The sequence below is a fragment of the Electrophorus electricus genome, chromosome 11 (assembly GCF_041902795.1).
Source record: "Electrophorus electricus isolate QZ-2024a chromosome 11, ASM4190279v1, whole genome shotgun sequence".
NCBI lineage: Eukaryota > Metazoa > Chordata > Actinopteri > Gymnotiformes > Gymnotidae > Electrophorus > Electrophorus electricus.
The window spans coordinates 25,714,645-25,735,000 of NC_137507.1; the positions used below are offsets into that span (position 1 = coordinate 25,714,645).

General features: G+C 42.8%; 1 protein-coding gene and 1 long non-coding RNA gene across 14 annotated transcripts in view; one reads left to right on the plus strand and one right to left on the minus strand.

Moving 5' to 3' along the window:
* The window catches only part of LOC118241684 (uncharacterized), a 28,786-nt gene extending 23,423 nt beyond the window's left edge, over positions 1–5,363 (minus strand). Inside the window, exon 1 of one of the 2 annotated variants that reach the window (XR_014125771.1) lies at positions 5,118–5,363. This is a non-coding gene — a long non-coding RNA (uncharacterized LOC118241684). The remainder of the gene's footprint in view (positions 1–5,117) is intronic. The other variant, XR_014125770.1, reaches the window with a different exon arrangement.
* The window catches only part of ptprsb (protein tyrosine phosphatase receptor type Sb), an 80,093-nt gene continuing 63,523 nt past the window's right edge, over positions 3,787–20,356 (plus strand). For 9 of the 12 annotated variants that reach the window (XM_081722498.1, XM_081722504.1, XM_081722502.1 and 6 more), the window contains exons 1-2: positions 3,787–4,083; positions 17,826–17,899. The gene's annotated coding sequence lies outside the window, so the exon portion shown is untranslated. The remainder of the gene's footprint in view (positions 4,084–17,825; positions 17,900–20,356) is intronic. The other 3 variants (XM_081722499.1, XM_081722500.1, XM_081722501.1) reach the window with 3 other exon arrangements.

Below are 20,356 nucleotides of genomic sequence, written 5' to 3' on the forward strand. Positions count from 1 at the left end.
AGAAACATGATCTTTCAGTATTACAGGCTATTAAAGTATAAATAGCAGGCAATGAATGTGTGTGTGTGTGTGTGTGTGTGTGTGTGTGTGTGTGTGTGTGTGTGTGTGTGTGTGTGTGTGTGTGTGTGTGTGTGTGTGTGTGTGTGTGTTGGGGGAGGGTCTACTCTGGTAATGATGGCGTGTCTCTGGCTATTTTAGGCCCCCGATCCTACAAGAACATCTAGTGAGCCGAAGCTTGTGTCGAGATTCAGTTTATCCTCAAGGCTCTGCCCTTATCCGTAAGACAAAGAGATCATTTCATTGCAAGATATATCAATTCAAAACAGATTAGTGACCTATTTACAAGCATGATTAGTTTTTTTGTTACTTCACTTTCTAACCCTAGTTTAGAACACGCTGCTCAAAAAATGAAGGGAACACTTAAACCACACATCAGATCTTGTATGAAGGATTCTAGTTGAAAATGTTTACTGATCTAAATTGTGCACTTCATTGAGAACAAAATGATGCAACAAGGGTCCGGGAGGAAGAAAAGTGGGGGCTGGATTCAAAATCACACCGCAAATCAAAGTAAACAACTGAAATCCTGGTCTGATCCGATTGGATTTCATTATGGTAGCTCATAATGTGACTCGGTAGTGAAGAGAGCATGGTGCCAGTGGCAGACCTGCCAATTCTGGTGTTCTCTGGCGAATGCCAATCGAACTGCACAGTGCTGTGCTGTGAGCGCAGGTCTCACTAGAGGATATCAGGTCCTCATGGGGTCTCTTGATAGTTTGGTCAGAAACACGTACACCAGTAGCCCACTGGAGGTCATTTTGTAGGCTTGTGACAGTGCTCCTCCTGTTCCTCCTCGCATGAAGGAGCAGATACTGCTCCAGCAGCTGGGCTGATCCCCTTCTATGGCTGGTAGACCCAGCAAACCTTGCGATGGCATGTATGGATGTGCCATCCTGGCCTAGCTGTGCAACCTGGATGGGCCACAGGTACCACCAGTACTGACTAGGGCACTAGCAAAATGCAAATCTTCAGTACTGTAGAGAAGAATCAGGAACGATGAGGAAAGAGTAAGCTGTGGACCCACTCCTTTTTTGGGGGGGTTTGCTTGCTGTTGCCTCTCTAGTGCACCTGCTGTTACTTTCATTTGCGGCAAAGCAGGCGAAATTCATTCACAATGACTTGTGCTTCCTAACCAGACAGATTGATATCCCTGAGGTTTAATTGACTTGGCATTATACTGTGATGATTAGGTCTACATACTTATTTTTGAGCAGTGTAAATTAATCAGTCAGGTATACAGGTAAAATAAATTTTAACTGGTAGTGTGTTTTTCTCGCTCTCCCCATTGGCTGATGTTTGGATGGAGTGTTGACCTAGCTCCAACCAAACAGGTGCTAGCAGGATTCGTGTCTTCTCTTACACATGTCCCCTCCCTGTGACAAGATTCACTGATTACTGTTCAAAGATTAATTGGAATATAGTTTCTCATTATTCTGAAACTTATAAATGTCTGTCAAAGCCAGATGTGATCATGAGTTTTAATACTGTACCGATAATGATTTTTGTCTTACAGTCCAGGGTGGTGGCAGATGGTTAGATTCTTTCTAAACCTCTGAGTTTGGACTAGAAATGTATTGGATTTTATTGATATATATGTTTCAGTTTTTACTAAGACATCATCCAGCAGTGCTACAGCGATGAATGCCCTGTAGCCTCTTCAGCTCCCCTGTTTCAAAAGCTCAGCAGATGAGACAGAAAACAGGACTCCATCATGACATCAGCTGCTCGCTCCTGCAGTCTCTTATAACCGCAGTCACACCAGCTACCGCACTTGTATTGTTTTGATGGCTGTCACACCTCAGCCGGTTTGTGCTGTAAACCCGCTAAGCATTCAGCAGCCTTGCAAAACGTGTTTAGCAGCAGCAGACAAAGATTTCTTTCCACCGTCAGATGAAAAGGTTAATGCTACGGCCACAAGGGGGCAGTAGATTATAGTTCTTGGAACAGCCTTGCCCGCTGTCCTTGTCGCTGAGTGATACTTGGCCATTAGCTTGACGACATATCTTCCTTTGTTTCTGTGTTCACTGGGCCAAATTGGTACACGTGTTCCTTTTACCCCAGAAAGCAAATATGGATCGTGTGATGCAATCTGAGTGAAGAGTGAGGCAACTTTCACACTGGGTCAGATAGGGAAACCAGGTGGAGAGTTTGAACACGTGAACAATCTGCTCTAATCCATTTCTAAAAAAAACAAAACAAACAAACAAAAAAAACCATGAAGATGGTTATGTTTGTGGCATTTACTCAGTGTCATTCTCACGGCTTCTTCTGCTTCGAGTCTCACGTATGAAATATTAATTACATCTAGGCGTTCTTTTGGCTTTCTCAGGGGAACTCGGTGGTTCTTAAGCAGGTTTTGATCCTTTATGTAGGAAACAGCAGTAAATTTTCTGAGATCAGCCTGAGACCTCTTCCCTGCCAGAGGTCACATTTCATCCGTCTCCTTTCAGGCTAAGTTACAGAATCACCGTACCATCTTCTCAGCATTCGTATAGGCCTAATTTTAATCATAACTGCAGGAATCCTTTTCAATCATTTTTGAAACCATCCAGGGTGGTGGGCTAAAACTCACGCTACCATAATTTGCACTTAACAGTTAAGCCCAAAGTAAATCAGTGTACTCGTTTGTCTGAGTTTTACTCTGCTGTTTGCTACTCTATTCTCTGACCACAGAGGTGATGTTCAACATGGGTAGAGCTCAGATATGCTTAGCTTAGTGTGCAGTGGATATTTGGGTTTATGTTAAAACCTCAAATAGATAGAGTGCATACGTGACCTGAATAAAAGAGGCACGAAAAAGATTTCCAGTTGCCAAAATTAAAACAGTAAAAGATTGTTCTGCACCCTTCACCCAGCTGGATTTTGGTTAATTGAACTGTAATGCAGTGCGCAACACTACAACTTCAGAATGCATCTTGAACAAATTTCTTCAGATCTGTATACCTATCCCTGTTTCAGATGCTGTAAGCCCACAAACGGTTAGGATCCAGCTCCATCTAACTCGTTCCATCAAGCGAAATAAGGCGAGCTATATAACTCCTTACTATGAAACCATGATGATATAGCTCTCAAGGAGCAGGAGTGGCAGGCAAAGAAGAACTCATTTCTATATTTGGCTTTTACTCAACTTTTCTTAGTGTTCACGTTCTAGTACAAACTGTATTCAGATACCACATTCGGTTCTCTGTCACCGTCTTCAGGATAAACTATCCTATATGTGTTTAGAACTGTATACTACCTGGTTCACTTCATGAGACTATTAGGCCTAGTTATTATTCCGGCAAATTATATCAGGTGCCTTAAAGCAGGAACAACGCTTGTGCAGATGGTGAGTCTCCAGGACTGGGTCATATCTATTGTTGCGGGGTAAGTTAATATAGAGCGAAAGATGATACGGCCGCTAATGTAATTATTCTCCGAAAGAATATTTGGAGAAAAACGGCACGTGCGGAGTAAGCGCTTTATGAAAACACCGCACGCGCCGTCTTCCGAATCTACGTCCCGTATACACCTGCAACCCGCACGAAGTGGGGCAAAAAGCAAACCCTCAACAGCGGGCAAAAGCAAACCCTCATCGTCCCTCTGCTCTCTGCGGAATTAATTAAACTAGTTCGCCTGCTAGGATGCTGTTGCTGCTGGAGAGCGCGCCTTCTGTCACGTCACGCAAGGGAGGGAGGAGGGAGGAGGGAGGGCTCGCGTCGGGATGTGTGATGGGGGGGTACCAAGGAGGAGAGGCTGCCTTTCCGGAGAGTATCGATGACATCAACCACCATTCTTCTCCTCACCGCACAAACCAACGGAGACTTCTGGAAATGGGGGCGCGGAGATAACGGTGTTTGAGGGAGATCGCGAAGAGGTAGGCTATACCTTTCCAACGTTTAATCTTTCCCCGAGCGGTCACGACGGACTGGCCGGAGGTGTTGGAGGTGTCCGAATACACGGAATTACAGTCCATAGCTGATCGTGGAATATGAAGCGCAAGCCCACATGAATTTGCCCATCGCCGTAAACGGAACGATAAAGGTAAACGGCCTTTCCACATTCTACAAAAAAAGAGAGAAAGAAATGCAACCTTTTTCGTTTAGCCTGTACTAATATGGTTGATATGTCCTACCCTAACCTAGCGATAATCTTCACCACATAATTTACAAAAACTGCTGCTTTGTGGATGCACGACTGAAGAGGAGATTAAACTGGACAATTGGAAACAAATACCCTTTAGGCTACAAGCGTTGGCTAGTCTATGGGGTACATGAATCTGATGAATATCATTTTGCCTACTTTGTTGATAATGTGCTTTATGCAGGATGTGCATAAGGGATGCTGTCGTTGTTGCTGGTCACATTCGGTTCTTTTGCCATCCAGCAGAACCTCGCACTGTCCCATTGTTCGCTTTAGAGTACGTGGGGGACCGCTTCAGTTATGACTGGTTGCCATCATATGCCCCTTTGTTCTAATTTCAATTCATTTTAGACTCCATTAACTTCTGCTCTACACCCCCCCCCCCCCCATCCACTCGCCCCGATTATGGTTTTGAAAAGATCCAGCTCTATCCGCCCTAGGTTTGCCGTTACTTTTCCTTAAAAGGTTCTGTCACGACTGCTTTAAAGCAAAATGTGAATTATACTTGTCACTGGGATTATTTAACAGTGAAATAGTCGGCAATAGGTATCTTAATGGATCGTTCAGCTGTGTGAGGGGGAGTCTTATATTTAGGAAGGATATTGTAACACCAAGGACCCGGCATATTATTATTAGCTTCTGCAATAGGTTTTGGTGCAGGTATGATTTTTATCAGTAATAACAAATTGAATAAGTTCTTAATACTGAACTAGTGAATAGTATTTATCTCAGTGGAGATAAATAAGTTGTTTCACATTATCCTGCAGCAATAAATAAATAAATGTCGAATTTACTAATGATATAATTCGCACAAAAATAGTTGACAGTTCAGTTGTCTTACTTATTTCTATTGCAAGTTATTTACTTGCAGGATAATCGAAACGTGACTTCTTTTCTACGAGTTGCTGTCGTGTGCGTGCGCGCGCTACACCAACCTTTCTAAAGTCAAGCGCGCCAGGCTTCTCCGAGCTTCAGAAATGGCGGCCCTCTCTCGACACTCACGCTCGGACGCTTTTCCTGCATCCCCGCTCTATTTTCCCTGCACCTTTCGCGATTACTCATTTGAAGCGGCGTAGCGCAAGGCCGGATCTCTCGGGCTTTTCATGATGTCTTCAGCGGACTATTTGTGGTCTGAGCGTGGGTGAGCATCCTGTCAGAGTCTCCTAATAGCCTCAACCGCACATAGATACTTCCTGTTTGTGCAATCCGTATAACCATAATGAGACCACTGTTGGTGTAAGGATAAGGTTGGACTATGGACCCAAAACTTTGACATTTGGATGCTAATAGTTCAAAGGGGGGATTTAATCAAATCTCAATATGAGGCATGTAAATCCGTAACCACGCTGATGACGTTAAATACTAATGTCCTTGTGTATAGTGATTTAATCCTAAATTTAAAAGAGCAAACATTTGACCATATGTTTGCATGGTTAAAAATGAAAGACATCGAAGCCAGTTACCGTTTTACATTTCAACTCACTTTTGAAAGTATCTGGTCAAATTGTCTCTTAAGGTTTTTGTTCCACATACCTTTCATGTTGAAAGTCACAAATGACAGATCCCCAAACCCATATTTGAGAACAGGATGAAAATTGGGCTACAGTATGCAAAGGGAAACTGTACAACCGAGCAGGTGCAAATACTTCACTCGACCTGAATGGTGATGTCATCAGAGGCCTTGTGACTGACAGGTCTCCAGTATAAGACATTGAAACGAGGAGGTTAATGAGATGTGTCTCATGTGGACTGCAGTGTTGAAGATGGAGCGGGAGAAATGTGGGTTTCCATGCTGAGATGAACTCATCCGTGGTCGCGTACTGGGAAATGCCACTTAATTGCACACTCCAAGTGTGAGTCAATTGATTGGGTTTCCTCACTCTGTTTTCCTCCGTCTCTGTCTCTCGTTCGCTCTGACAGTTTCTCCATCATGGGGAACTGTCTGGTTCAATTACCTGTTTCCTGTGTTTGCTCCTTAACTCTTAGTTACCACTGTAACCTTGTTGAGTGATTAATCAATGAGTCAAAGCACTTGTGTTGAAGGTGTTTTTAATTCCTCCATGACGGCAGTTTTAAAACTAAAGTTATTTTACATATCAAGTTTGTAATTAAGGAATATTTTAGGGGGCGGGAGACCCCACTCACTAATTATTTAGTTTAAATGAGCTCAAATATGCATGCGCTACACCCCTGGTTTCAATCCAGAAATGAATCTTATAAGTGTGAGTTATAAGTGTGAATAAAATGTAACCTTCTGGAGCTGGAGCTGCTATGAAACACTGTAACCGTATCCCTCATCAAGGAGGGTAAGAGAGACGTCTGAGGAAGCAGAGTTTGACTCTACAGTGCCCTCAAAATCTAGTAAGAAACACAAGGAGCATGAGGAAAATATTTCAATACTGTAAGCAAGCTTGGAGCCAGTCACAGCTATTAAAATAGGACAGACCTCTGGAGCGGCTAATCTTGTAGAAGTGAACACGGCTCCTTGAAATGCGTGGCCCCTTTGATTCTGTCTTACCAGGCGGCTCCTCCATCAACATTTAATTCTGTATGAGAGTTGTGCAGAAGCTGAGATTCTAAGCATTATTTGCGTGATATGGTCTGATGTAAAAGTCATTACTGTAAGATGTTTAATTTCTTTGCTTTCTTTGACACCTTACTTGAGGAATGGATATTTGAACTGTATGGGTGGACATTTTGTGCAGGATTTCTGCTGTTTATTTATCTTGGTGTTTTCGTTCCATGCCGATGGGATTTAAAAAAATGAATACTGCACCCCAAAAAGACTGACCACTAATGGGGGCCCTTGTTTTAGGAACAGCTTACTCCAACCAAAGACTAAGAGCTAATTCTCATTTTTTTTTGATAGCTGAAACACACTAGCATTCACTCGCTGCTGGTGACATTTAGCGTTGGTTTTTTTTCCCCTTTGCAGCTGCACTGCAAGAAAACATTAATTGCTCCCTTTCCCCTTAATATTTGGAACACTGAATCGATTAGTATCTTTTTGCATATGCATTTGTGACACAGTGTCCTCTGGTTGAGAATAAAAATGTGCCTGACAATTCATGGTATAGTGCCAGCCAGTCACGCATTTTGTTTTAATAGCCTGCCTCATAACTTAATTATGCCACAGTTTACGCACAGTCATCTTTATTCCTCATTTGTGTGTTGATGGAGAAGCTGAAGATGGCACCCACCTTGGCTGTGTCAGGTCACCCGTTGCCATCCTGGCCCCTGCAGCCGAGTAATCTGATTGGCTGAGTGGAGTGTCTGGAGTAATTTGACTGACAGTACAGAGAGATGGTGGGAGAGATAGCAACAAGATGGCTGCCTCTGTTCCGAGTTGAACAGGAAAAGGCAAACATGCTGAATTGGAGGGTCTTATTTTAGAGCTTTCCCACAGGCAACTCCATCCAGTGCATTTGCGAGTGCAGGTTGAATCGCTCAGCATCCTGTACAATATTTCATGCAGCTACAAGACTTTATTTTGGTCAGATATATTTTTTTTCAGTTTACTGATATTCATATTATTGTCATCATAAAAAAGAGTGGGATATAAAAACATAAAAATATCGACTTTGAAAGAGAGTATCATCCGGGACTCCTTCCTTTTCGTTTTAATTTCTGTAACGGAATGAAAGGGTGATCTCACCTCCACGAACTGGAATGAGGCTAATTGCTTTAATGCCCTTTTTTTGCAGTCACGCCACCTCTATCTTGACACAATCTCTGTCAAGTTCTGAACGCGCCAACGCTGAGCTTCTAGAGTTTAATTTGTACCCCAATTAGTTTGTACTGTTTGGATCATGCCTGATTTGGACCGCTCTTCGAACGGAACTACAATTTTCTCTTGATGTGCCGATGTGCCGAGGCTTGGCTACCCGAATGTCTGTACTGCATCAGAACAATAAGAAGAGCTTCCTTCCTGTTTTCAGGACCTTCTGTTCCATAATTATTCCTTAAACGTGTGTGCTGACCCCTGAAACGAATCCTCTGAACGAATGGCAAACGAATGGCAAAGATATGATCAGAAAGATGCTTTGGCGCTCTTTGGATCACCCGCTGTGCTCCCGTAGATCGCATGGCGGCGCTGGTGGAACAAGGTGGTAGCAACGAGCCGCCGGGTCTATGCCGATATTTTATCGGTCTAACTGCGATTTTGACTCTCAAGGAGCACACGCCCGTAATCAGGATTCAAAAAAGTGTAATCCCATTAGTTACAAAAAGGACAGTAATTAGATTACTGGTGTATTTTAAAATATGATGATTACATTGCAATTTATCAAGAATCACTTTTTCTTCACCTCACCCATTTTAATGATTCAAATCGAGTGAACGCCATTGCCAGCATCAGCGTCTGCGTTTAATTAAAGGCTTAAAAGATGTGCCATGTCTTGTGTTCCTACCCTGGGTGTGTTTTGGCCCTTTTACCTTATTCCCTTGCAGTTTGTGACTGGAAACAGACATCCATTTATTTGATATCTTTCTGATGCGATTCATGTCGTTCTTTTCTTTCACCAACGCGCACGATGCAGTTTGAGTGCTAACAGCTCTGTTGATTTTGAATAACGTAACCTATGTTTCATGTTGCTTTGGTTATGGTCAGCACGGCAGATTTTCAGTGCGAACACGCGATTTGTTTTGATGGCTACGGAAGGCTGTTTGTTTCCTATCTTTATATATGTTAAGTAAAAGTTATGTTGATTAATTTTCTTTTGTGTTCAGTTAACGACAAATCACAAATGGCTGGAGTTTAAACAGTCACTGAAGCTGACTTTTTCTTATGTTCCGCAATCGTTAATAATAATAATAATAATAATAATAATAATAATAATAATAATAATAATACTGATGATGATGCCAATCTAAAAAACCCAAAACAACAAAAACACATGGGTGCTCATAAATTTGATGACACAGCATCATTCGTTTGTATGTGTTGTATCATGTGTTGTTTGTTGGAAGGTGAAAGTATTCCACCAATGGACTCTAGATGACTGATATGCAACATCTCTGACCCATATGGGTGACCCCTGACTGGCTCAGGAACGGATAACCTCGGCACATACACTTCCATTCACTTCCTGGGGTGTGAACGGTCAGTGATTCTGTCCTTCCTCTCCTCATTTGCTCTTTCATATTGATTTTTCCTTTGTCATGCAGATGCTTCATTCAGCTCACCCTGGAACTTATCAATCAGTGGGATCAATACTTTGTCATTGGTCATCAGTGCTCATCAGAAAGACTGATCCCTGTGTTAAAGACCTTATATAAGACTTATGTGGACACAGTAAATAACATTTCTTATTATTTATGTGTCAGCTTGCAGTTGCGCTATTTTCTTTTCTAAATTAGGTCTGTGCCTCTTAGCAGTCTTCTTAATTCCCGTTGAGATTCAAGATCTTTGTCTAGGCAGTGCAACCAGATCCTGGCACAAACTCCGGAAGCAGTGCGCTTACTGTAATACAACATCAAGAGAATGTCACATGGCAACTGTCTAAAAATACAGCCTATGCTGCCCCAGCTCCTGATTCAACAGCTGTACCGGTGTGCTTGCTTTCGTTTGCTCTCCATGAAGTAATGGTGTTAGGCCCAATTTTGTCTTGAACATGATGATGAAAATCTTTGCTGACCACATAACTTCTGAAGACTTGGAAGACAAGAAGCCACACAGGACGGGAAAAGATGCCTTCAGCATTTATGCTGGAATAAGATGATGAAACTGAAATGCCACAGCTACCTAGCAGGCACAAGGCAGTGTAGCCTACTTCTCAGATTGTGTACTAGTCTTACAATTAGCCTAACCTAGCCCTTATTTGTAGTTCCAAAATCATATCATGGAAAAGCGGGACTAAGAAATCCACAACCATCATTGTCATATCAGTTGTAGTGTCATATGTGCAGGATCCTCTACAGTGTCGGGGACAGAACCATCTGGCCGAGTTACCTGGACAGCTAATAAGCTCAGGCACTGTGGCTGTGCACTAACGAGCTAACACAATCATCGTGAACTCTGGGAGCACTTATGTGGACTGTGAAAGAGAAGAAACACATTTAAATAAATATATGCGTACAATGAAAAAAAAAAACCAACGAATAATCAATAAGTATATTTTCCACTTTAGGTCAGTTAAAGGTTTTCAGTACTTTTGATAATTGTTTGGTTCAAACCAGGTTCTGGATGGTGAGAAATGACAAGACATTCACTTCACTTTTGGAATAGTAGCTTAATCATGGCAGCGCAGCATGTGGTGATCGAATACAACAACAAACGGTGATTGAATATGCATTAAAGTGTGGTGAAGGCACAGAGACAGGTTTGTTTAAGGCAAGTCACGGCGTTCCAGGATGTGTGTGTGTGTGTGTGGGGGGTGGGGGTGTGTGTGTAGGGTTCATGAAGTACCTGGTTTACAAGTCTCCCTCAAACACAGGCATGGACCTTTTAACGTGGGGTTAATTACTACATCCGGAGGTCATTCTTTTTCTCTTTCCTTCACAGGGCTACTCAAGGCATTTCTGATTCCATTCTAATTTGTCCAAATTGACATGCATAATGCTATATCCGGAGCAGGTCCGGTTCGGAATGCAGATAGTTTGGGCTTTGATCCGGTGATGTGAGCTTGAATATGTATGCCGTCCGGGTGTTGAGTCACACTGTGTGAACCCGAAGCGAGGAAGCCTGCCAAGCTGAGATATGCTAATGGCAGGCCGTGTGGACCAGACCGGAGTGTGATGATTGATGTTAGCCACAGTGGAGGTTATTCTCAGATTGGATCGCTCGTTACTGAGCCACGATTAAGACAAGATGAATGACACAAGGTTGAGAACATGAGGCCACAGTCATGCCGGCTGAAGTAAGGAGATCCACTGCTCCTGTCGTCTGTGTGACGGGCGGGACAATATCGTGATTCTAAGAGCCCTGCCTACCTGCTGTCATTCTGGGCACATAGACAGAGGCAGCCAGAGGCTCCTGGGCATCGGATAAGATGGCCCAGTGTGAATAATAAGTAGCAGGTAATGGGTGATACATGTTACAGCACATATGAATCTCAAAGTGGTAGATCCATAGAAAATGTCAATGAGTCTTTGCGTATGGGACGGCCAATTAAAACAGGGTAGATTATGTGTAGGGGGTGTGGTTCAAAGAACCGTATAGAAAGACCAACTGCAGCTAAATGGTAAAGAACCGGGAAGTCGGCAGAGTAAGCAACGTGACTATGCATTGTGTGTCCTCGGGAATCTGATACGTGTGTCATTTCCTTCTTGGCGCCAAAGCAAGCATTTAGCCTGGTGAGTCTTCCCATTTGTGCTGCATGCAAAATCAGCATCCCACAGGGGGCGGAGCCGCCGATGAGACATCACCACTCCTCATCCCTAATAGTGCTAGATTAATAGGGTTGATCTGAGCTTGGCCAGATCACTTTACAGAGCAGCGGAAGTTGGAGCACGCTTTTGTCTGATGTCCGATGTTATTTATGGAGCATTCACCGCTTTCTCTCAGCTGGACTGGTTCCGACTCACCGGCTCTCCGCAGAGAGTGAGCCAAAGCTAAATACCTCGTCTTTGGCTTTTTCGTGATGTATAATGGCTCTGGATTGGAAAGTGTTGTCAGTTATTTTGTCTTTTCAAGGCCTTGTTTATAAAAATGTAAAAACAAAAATGTAAAAAATTGTAGTTTCAGAAGTATTTTTGGAGGGATTTGTTTACACAGAATAATGGTACTATACATATTGAATGGTTCACAGTGTGTCTATAGTTAAGCAAGTCTCCAAACTAGATACTGGCACAAATATATTTATTAATTTCTCATCACAAAAAGGAAACACCTAATTAAAAAAATGGAGCAACATACTGTTAGAACATATTTTCATATTAGTGGTTTAAGATATAAAGGATGTTTGACCATCCAAATTACATGCTAATAACATTCTGGAGTTCGCATTATGTCAGGTTTAATGTAACGTTCTTTGTCAGATGTGTCGTAATGCCAAATGACAGTAATGTCATATGAAATGAGGTGTTTCAGGACAGGCTCTTCACATGAAAGGTCATGAAGAGACACTTGAAGACAGAATACAGAACATGTGACTTCGCAAACATTAGGCTGATGATCTTCTTTGTTGAATTACCTTCCATTTTTTAACAGCACGGAGAAGCATGTTTTTCCAGTGCAAATTATGGTTGACCTCTCTGAGGCCTGGAAGAAACCTGACCATTGGGGACAGATTATTATTAAAGTTATTGTTCAGATTATAATACAGGATTTAGTTAGGTGAAAGGTTTTTATTTGTTTGTTTGTTGCTGTTTCGGTGCATTTCATAAAAATGTAAAATGTGTTAGAAAGGAGCCTGCAATACCACACCTGACTCAACACAGGTGAACCAGGTGTGTTAAAACAGGGCAGAGACAGACCAGTGTGGAACGTGCGTGCCCAGTGTAATAGTGCTCTAGTACTATTACCGTGTTTGTGGCCATCACAAAAATCTTTTCTGAAAAATACCCAACATCTAAGTAATTATGATCAAATCAAAAGTATATGTAATTCAATTGCTGTTGTGCCTCCACCCAAATATTTTTATCAAATAATCTTTGTTCTTTTGTTGTAGGCATTGTAATAGTTCCTAGCGCTCTAGCCACTTGTGACTGGTTCCACCTGTACTAAATGCTAATCTAAGTGAATAGACTAGAAGCTGAATTCCTGCTCATTCTTCCATCACTCTTTCTGTGCCTGAAGCGAGCGCTGTTTTTTATATTTACCCGGCTGGTTTTGGATTCCCTCCATTAGCGAACACGACGCGGTGTCTGAATGTGCTCCCTGGGAAAAAAAGACCCCTGCAACACATCAGCAAACTTGGCTGTTACTCGGGGAGAATTACAACGGCTTTGTGCACGATATACGCTCGCAAATTCCCAGTGCGGGAAATAAACTATTTATAGTTCCCCCTTTTCTTGTACTTTCTCCTAAAACTTTCTGCTACCCGTGACTGTTGGTAGACATTTCCTTCATTACCTAGAATGTTTTTTGTCTTCGTTTTTATGGCTGGGAAACTTGGGCAGAGACCGTCATTACAAGCTGTGCATCAGGGAGGGAGAGAACATTAAAAATGAACGTGCCCTCTCACGCTTGAGAGATACCTCTGGCTACATGTCTTGTTTAGTACGCTCCTGCCCTCCTTTGTCTCTTACCCCAACCCTCCATCTCAAGCGAGTATGCGGTGTTTTTGGCAACCAGGGATGGATTTAGGGGGAGTGGGGTTTCACGCTGGGGGATGGCGGCGATCGGCCCGTCAGAGACCCCACGGGGACGGGGCATATTAACCCCGAGGACAGGAGGAGCAGGGCTCCGTCAGTGCCTAAGATGCCCCCAATTACCACATTCTGGTCCGCTCCAGAGATACGGCGGCTAAAATAAGTGTCACCCCCAGCTAGTTTAGCCTCACGCCAAGGGGAAAGGCTTCTTCCAAGGACGCGTGTCAGCCGAAGCATTCATAACGCGTTTTCTTAAAAAACAAACAAACAAAAGAAGAGTGCAACGGTGAGCGGCGAGGAGGCGGACGCATGTGCGGAGAAGAGCGAGATTTATTAGGGGCAAATCCAGAGTCGTAGTCGTTGGAGTAGTCCAGGGTCATAGAGCCAATACGGAGATTACGGAAATACATTATAAACAAACAAACAAACACTCGAAGGCAAACGAAGGAAGCAGGCTATAACATAGGCTAGGATAACAAAACAGGCTAACGTAAACGAAGGCTTTCAAACACAGCCCAAACATAATGAACAGAAAAAGCACAGGCCATCAGACAGGGTTTAAACACACAAACTTAATAAGGTAGAAATGAGGGACAGGTGTGAGCAATCAAACGAAGGGCGGAGAAAACGAAACTACGGCATGGAACTCAAATACACACGACAGGGAAAACACGGAACACGGAAGCCGGGAGGGACTAACCGTGCCAAACAGACTGGGCCAAATCGAATCTGCGTTGTTTCAGAGACCCCAGTGACTGTGTAGTGTAGTGGTGTGCTTATATATATATTTTAAAATATTACTATTTGGCACGAGTGAACAAATCCACTGATACCGATTAATTTGCAGTAGGCTGAATTGCCAAGTGAAAGACTGCATGCAGCAGATGTGTCCTTGATTGCTGTGTGCATAAGCTTATTATACTGCACATTTCAAATGGAAGTGGAATAGGTCAGGGTCAGACGAATTAAATTTTTAGTGCATTTGCAGTGCCGTTGGAATGATGCCTGTGTAGGATAATAATCATAAGAATATCTCAATATGTCTGTTTATAATACAGATTTAAAATGACTGAAGTGTGCTTGACCTTTGATCGCTCTTGGATCTGATTAATTAATCTTTTATGTAAGTAAATTTTAAATTAAATTAATATTTTAATGAAAAATGTCTACTTTAAATTCTTTTTTTTTTTTTGGAGTGCAGTAAGGACAACATCCCCATTTTTGAGAATAATGCCGTGTTCATCCTTGACTCTTTTTTCTCTCTCTTTTGGATTCTTCGTCTGCTGCCTTTTTACCACATACTCTTTCCTGTGTTGTTTTTTTTCCCCCTTCATGTTTCCGGCATGTTCTGCGCACGGGTGCTGGCCTCATGATGTCTTCCCATCTGCCCTCAGTAGGTTTGGCTGCCATTGCCAGAGACAGGGACTAAATCAGAGCTACTGAAAATATACCAGCAAAGGCTACAGTTAGATCTGCTCCAGTATATTCTGGTATATTTTTAATACATACACATCAATGTGTGTGTTTATGTATGTGTACAGTGTGTGTTTGGTTTGTGAACACAATTTAGAAAATAAGATGTAGTAATTACAGTATAAAGTGCCATTACTCTGACGATGGCGCATATAAAAGGTCATGAAGCAAAGCAACAGGATGGGAAAACAGAACAAAAGCTAAATAAAGACTGACCTCTGAACCTTCATACTGGGCGTTGATTAATGGTTGAAGGCCATTATACATGTAAATGACACTAAATGTCTAATAATGTTACAAAGCACTTCAGAAGAGATCACGTGGTATATAAAGCAAGTAATAATACAGTAGATTGCTATTAAAACCTTGTTTGCAATGACCTTGGTAGTTAGACTAAGATAAAGAAACTTTGTGAAGAAACTTTTTCTTTCAAACTTCACTTAGGTTTCCTTTGCTAAACATAAGATTTTAACAAAGAGACGAGTATTTTATTTTAGGTTCAGAAGGTCTCCAGAGAACTAGAACAAAAGGGCAGGTCAAGAAGGGGTTTGTCTGATCAATCTTTGCACCGTATGGTTTAATGAATATTGAAGGGAGAAAAGTAAAAAGAAAAAAGAGTTTCTTTCAGAATCTCTGGGAATGCAGCCAAAACTCTTATTTCCATACACACCCACATGCCTTGTGAGGAGAGAGAGAGAGAGAGAGAGAGAGAGAGAGAGAGAGAGAGAGAGAGAGAGAGAGAGTGTTAGTTTGTTGTGGGCAAGAAGAAAAAAAAACACATTGTAACTGGACCTTTACATTTCTCTAAATTCTGCCTTCATATCTGTTCATATGTGAGTCACAGAGTTACACATTTATAGTACATTGATCTGCTTTGATTTTATAGGCAACACTAAGAAGTTAATAAAACTGGAAATGGGAATATTTCTTAGCTAACACAAAAGGCAGTGTGATCTCTCTTTCTGCTCTGTGGTGACAAGTCTCTCTGACCTTGTTTGTGAGATGCTTGTTGATAAATCCTGTGTGATGTTCAGTGACTTCTCTGACTTGAGCTCATTGGTCTGCATGCAGATTAAAGTCATGTCCAAAACGAATTAAGAAATTAATGAAGCTGTACATGGTGACAAGTAATCCTCAAAATTATTAAATGAGCTCTCAAATCAATGTCAGTGTGACCAGGAGTTTACTCTCTCTCTCTCTCTCTCTCTCTCTCTCTCTCTCTCTCTCTCTCTCTCTCTCTCTCTCTCTCTCAGTAATGTCCGTCTGGTAGAGGGTTCATTTGGCTAAATATGTCCATATCATGTAAAGAAGAACCTCATTATACAGGTAGAACAACCAAATATGACTCTGTGTGTACGTGTGTGTGTGTGTGAGAGAGAGAGAGAGAGAGAGAGAGAGAGAGAGAGAGAGAAGCCTGGTGACACAACCACGTAAGATAAATCATCTTTTTATAAATCTTGGCTGGCTTCCCGTTGTCTCCTGGGGCACGTGTAGGCCTCTGCGTCAGGATCTTGTTGCGTGCGCAAGGATCAAAGACTTCTCATTAAATAGTATATACAGTAGCCTCCCTGTCCTACCAACACACCTATTGCTATGATACGCATGTAGAGCCTAGGAAAAAGATAAAAAACACTCAAATCCACAGTAGTCCACAGCTAGTGTAGGCGAACCATTTGCTATGCTCTGGGGGAAGTTTAGTCAGGCTGTTTGTTGAATTGACTCTGTTGTTTTCAGCTGTTGAACAGTGTCATTTTTGTCCACATTTGCACGAGGGCCAGCTCCATTTAACGCCTAACACCCTCGCAGCACACAAGATGCCTGCTCGAAGCGACTTTCCCTCTAAGCAGCCTTGTTCACCTTATCACTTGTTAATCTCCGGCGACCTCAGGCCTGCTGCTTCGTAGGTGCTGTGACCTTCAGCGGCTGTTAGCCGGCGAGCTAACGTTAGAAGAAAAAGCGCTCAGCGCGGGCTGTCGCTCAGAGGATGCGACCCGAGCTGCTCTGCTGGGACACTAGCTTAACCTTCGCCCGTTATCCCCTAAAATAGCCTCGCCTTAGTCCGGGCGAAGCCCCGTGCAGCTCGCCCATGGCCCTCCATGGTTAGTTGGGACTACTGCCTTTTGAAAAGCTCCACTGCTTCTGACACTTACTTCTGAGTGTCATCTACCCGTCATAAAACCCCTCCTCACGCCAAATCAGAGCTCCGCAGTCTGTTTGGTCCTGCTGACCTCAGATGGGACTGAAAAGTTGTGCGCCACCTCAGCAGGGGAAATCGTGCTGGCTGCATTTTGGTTCGGTTGTCAAGGAGATTATGCCCCTCCCCCCCACTGAGACCGGAGGACTGATCTTTGTGGACTGGGCAAATAGATGGCAGGCTCGTGAAGATGAGGGAGATGGAGGGAGAAGGATAGAGGGAGAGAAAGAGTGCGAGACAGGGGGAGAGAGGAGAGGGAAGAGAGATGTGGTTGACAAGGCAACAGAGAGGCTAGACACGCCTCAATGCACCAAAGATGAATAACAGTTCTTGGTGAAGGGAGGGGCCCAGACACCTAGATGCATTCCAGTGCCTCTCTGACAGTTTCTCTAAAGTCCTTTTGGATGTACTCAGTAATGGCATTGCAGATGGGCCCAGTGTGTTTTGTGTGTTTAATTACATTTGCGTGAGGGAGTTTGCTCACTGAAATGTGTGTGATTACAAAAAGCAGCAGCATCTGTTCAGTCTCAGCGAGGCTCCAATTTGCTGACCTGCCTGTTTACAGGTCCCCCCAAAAATGGACACATTGGAAGTCTTTACTGTGAATCAGATTTGGATGTGAAGTGTATAGTCAATAAAGGGATTTTTTGCTCTGTTTACACTGTTTCACACGGTAACTCCTGTACGATAATTTCAGTAATCTCTCGTTTTCTATTTGTTTTAGGTAGACCAATTTACAGTGCTAAGGATTACCATAACCAGGACATGAAGCTAAAAAGAGCTTAAAAAGACAGAGTGGTCAGTATCTCCTATTTTTATTTATTGGTGTGATTAGATGTCTATTTGGCATGTTTATTGTGTAAATTGTGTGTGTGTGTGTGTGTGTGTTTCCAATAATGATGATGATTTATTCTATATTTCAGAGGCAACAGCCCTTTCAGATCTCAAATTCAACTTCAGTTGGGTGTAATAGGAGCCAGCCGTAATCACTAGGGAAAGGTTGAGCGACAAGGAATGACGGCACAGAGAAAGGAAAAAGATTCACCATGCTTTTGTGCTAATGTGTGTGTGTGTGTGTGTGTGAGAGAGAAAATCCGCATATTCAGTTAGCACGCGTGATGGGAAATGCCTTTGCTCATTTTGTAATTTTCTTCTGATGAATCAACAGAAGGGGGGCAATTTGCGTTTTCACTATTGCACTTCACAGAAGGGCTCCCTTTCTTCCTCCTGTCAGCAGTGGACCATTATTACTGTGCCCGCGAAGGAAATGAGCACCTGTTTCACCGCAACATTCCTGCCGTGCTGCTAATTAATCAATTCAAGGCAGCTTCGCACATAATTGCGTATTAGTACAGCTAAACCTGTGCAGAGGTGTCGGAATATATGGTGGACCCTGTAAAAAGACGCCACGCTTGTGTCTGCTGTGCGTGATTGATGCCCTTTTCAGCGGCTTTTGGGCCTGAGTGAAGAGCGGCCATGTTGGCTCCCAAGTGTAGCGCAAGGCAATCTCTGCAGGCTGGACATTTTAGAGGGAGTGGGATTGTCACCGTTGCTACTGGTAACTGTCTGACTGGCTTCCTGTTCCACACCTATGTCATTTCCTCATGTGAAAATGAAGAGGTGGCCCACCGGAATGTGATCTGGTAAAAATCCATTATAAGTCGATTTTCTTGACCCTTGTAATGGACACTGGCTTCAGGTTTAGAATATTATATGGATGTGGAGACCACGGATTTATGATTTGAGGCCTCTTAAAATATCAGTGTCCTTTAGGTGCTTTTGCCGCTTAGTTCCTTAGATTTAGAAGCGTTCCAGTGCCACCTCTCTATCTCCCTTCCTGTCTGTCTCTTTGTCTCTCTGTCTCTGTCTCTTTTATGGTATTGTAATTGGAACATGGCTTACCATGGGCTGCAATGAGAAAAAGCAGTTCTGTGCAAGCATGGGTTGAGGTGATGTCAGATGCTCTCATTGCCACTCACACCTGCACAAAACCAGAGATCAATTTTACTCATGCAGATATTGACTCCGAGCCAGGAAGGTTCTGTAGCCACCCGATAGGTGAAGCTTCACCCGCCGGTAAAAAAAAAACCCAACAACCCAGCTCCACACTTCCACTGCTCCTTGTCTGGACAGACGGGTGTTGGCCACACTTAACGTGAAGGCCAGCCTGTAAAACAAACGCTTCTCGGGAGGTTTTTCAATAATTGATGACGCCCTTGTAAGACAAAAAAAAAAAAATCTATATCTTGTTATAGCATGAGTGCTACAGATGAATGCCGCTGTGCTTTATACGTATGCTGAAGTGGGCCAGGGCACTTAAGCATAGATTCGCTTTAGAGTGCACTGTTCATTAGAAGCCGAATTGTGGTAGTAAGCAATTCTTTGGCGATTTCATAAGATATTTATTACATAATAACAGAAAACGATTCCTGCTTTGCTCGGCAGTACTGCTGCTTAGTAAGAACAGATGGGCATCTTTAATGCATGTATATTTTGCCTAAGAATCCATTTACTCCACCCTACCCAACACGTTGGCAGTTCAGTGCAAACACGCTTTTATTTTAAAAAATTAATTCCTTATAGGTGCATTTCGAGCCAGGTTATTTGCATGGTCTTATTGGAAATGATATCCTCTTGTCCTATAGTCATGTCAGAGTGTGTTGTCCTCTACCAGCAAGGCTTGTCTCGGCTAGCCCACCGTTGGAGGAGTGTCTCCTTGGCCCCACCCCTTAAAGTTATCACAGATGGTTGATGTTTGGAATTTTTGCTTTAAACAGCATGTACTGAAATTGAACCCTACAGTTGAGATGGTCCCCTACATTTACCCATCACTGAAAGTCTGTTACCCCATGTAATTTCCGACCGTGGGAAACCCACTAATTAACCTAGCCATCTTCTTTTCAGAGTGATGGCCTATTTGCATATTTTACAGAAAGTTTTATCGGCAATTGCAGGGGGTTCCGATATGTTTGATAGGATTGCGTTTGTTGTAAAATGGCACCTTGGGGATCATATTTGATGCACTATGAAATATCTTTGGTAACAGCATAACAGCGGAATTGTTCACAAACAACTATTGTTGACTTTCCTAAATGTTGTACTTTGTACTGAAATTGCCCATGAAAGTCAATAATTTGTTATGGCACCGTGAACAACACTAATCTCTGGTTTTTAAGCTTTTACAATGTTCCAGTAAGCAAAAATGTCAGATTTTTCTCCCGGGTCTCCTAAGAAGCAAGAGTAATGTAGCAGAGA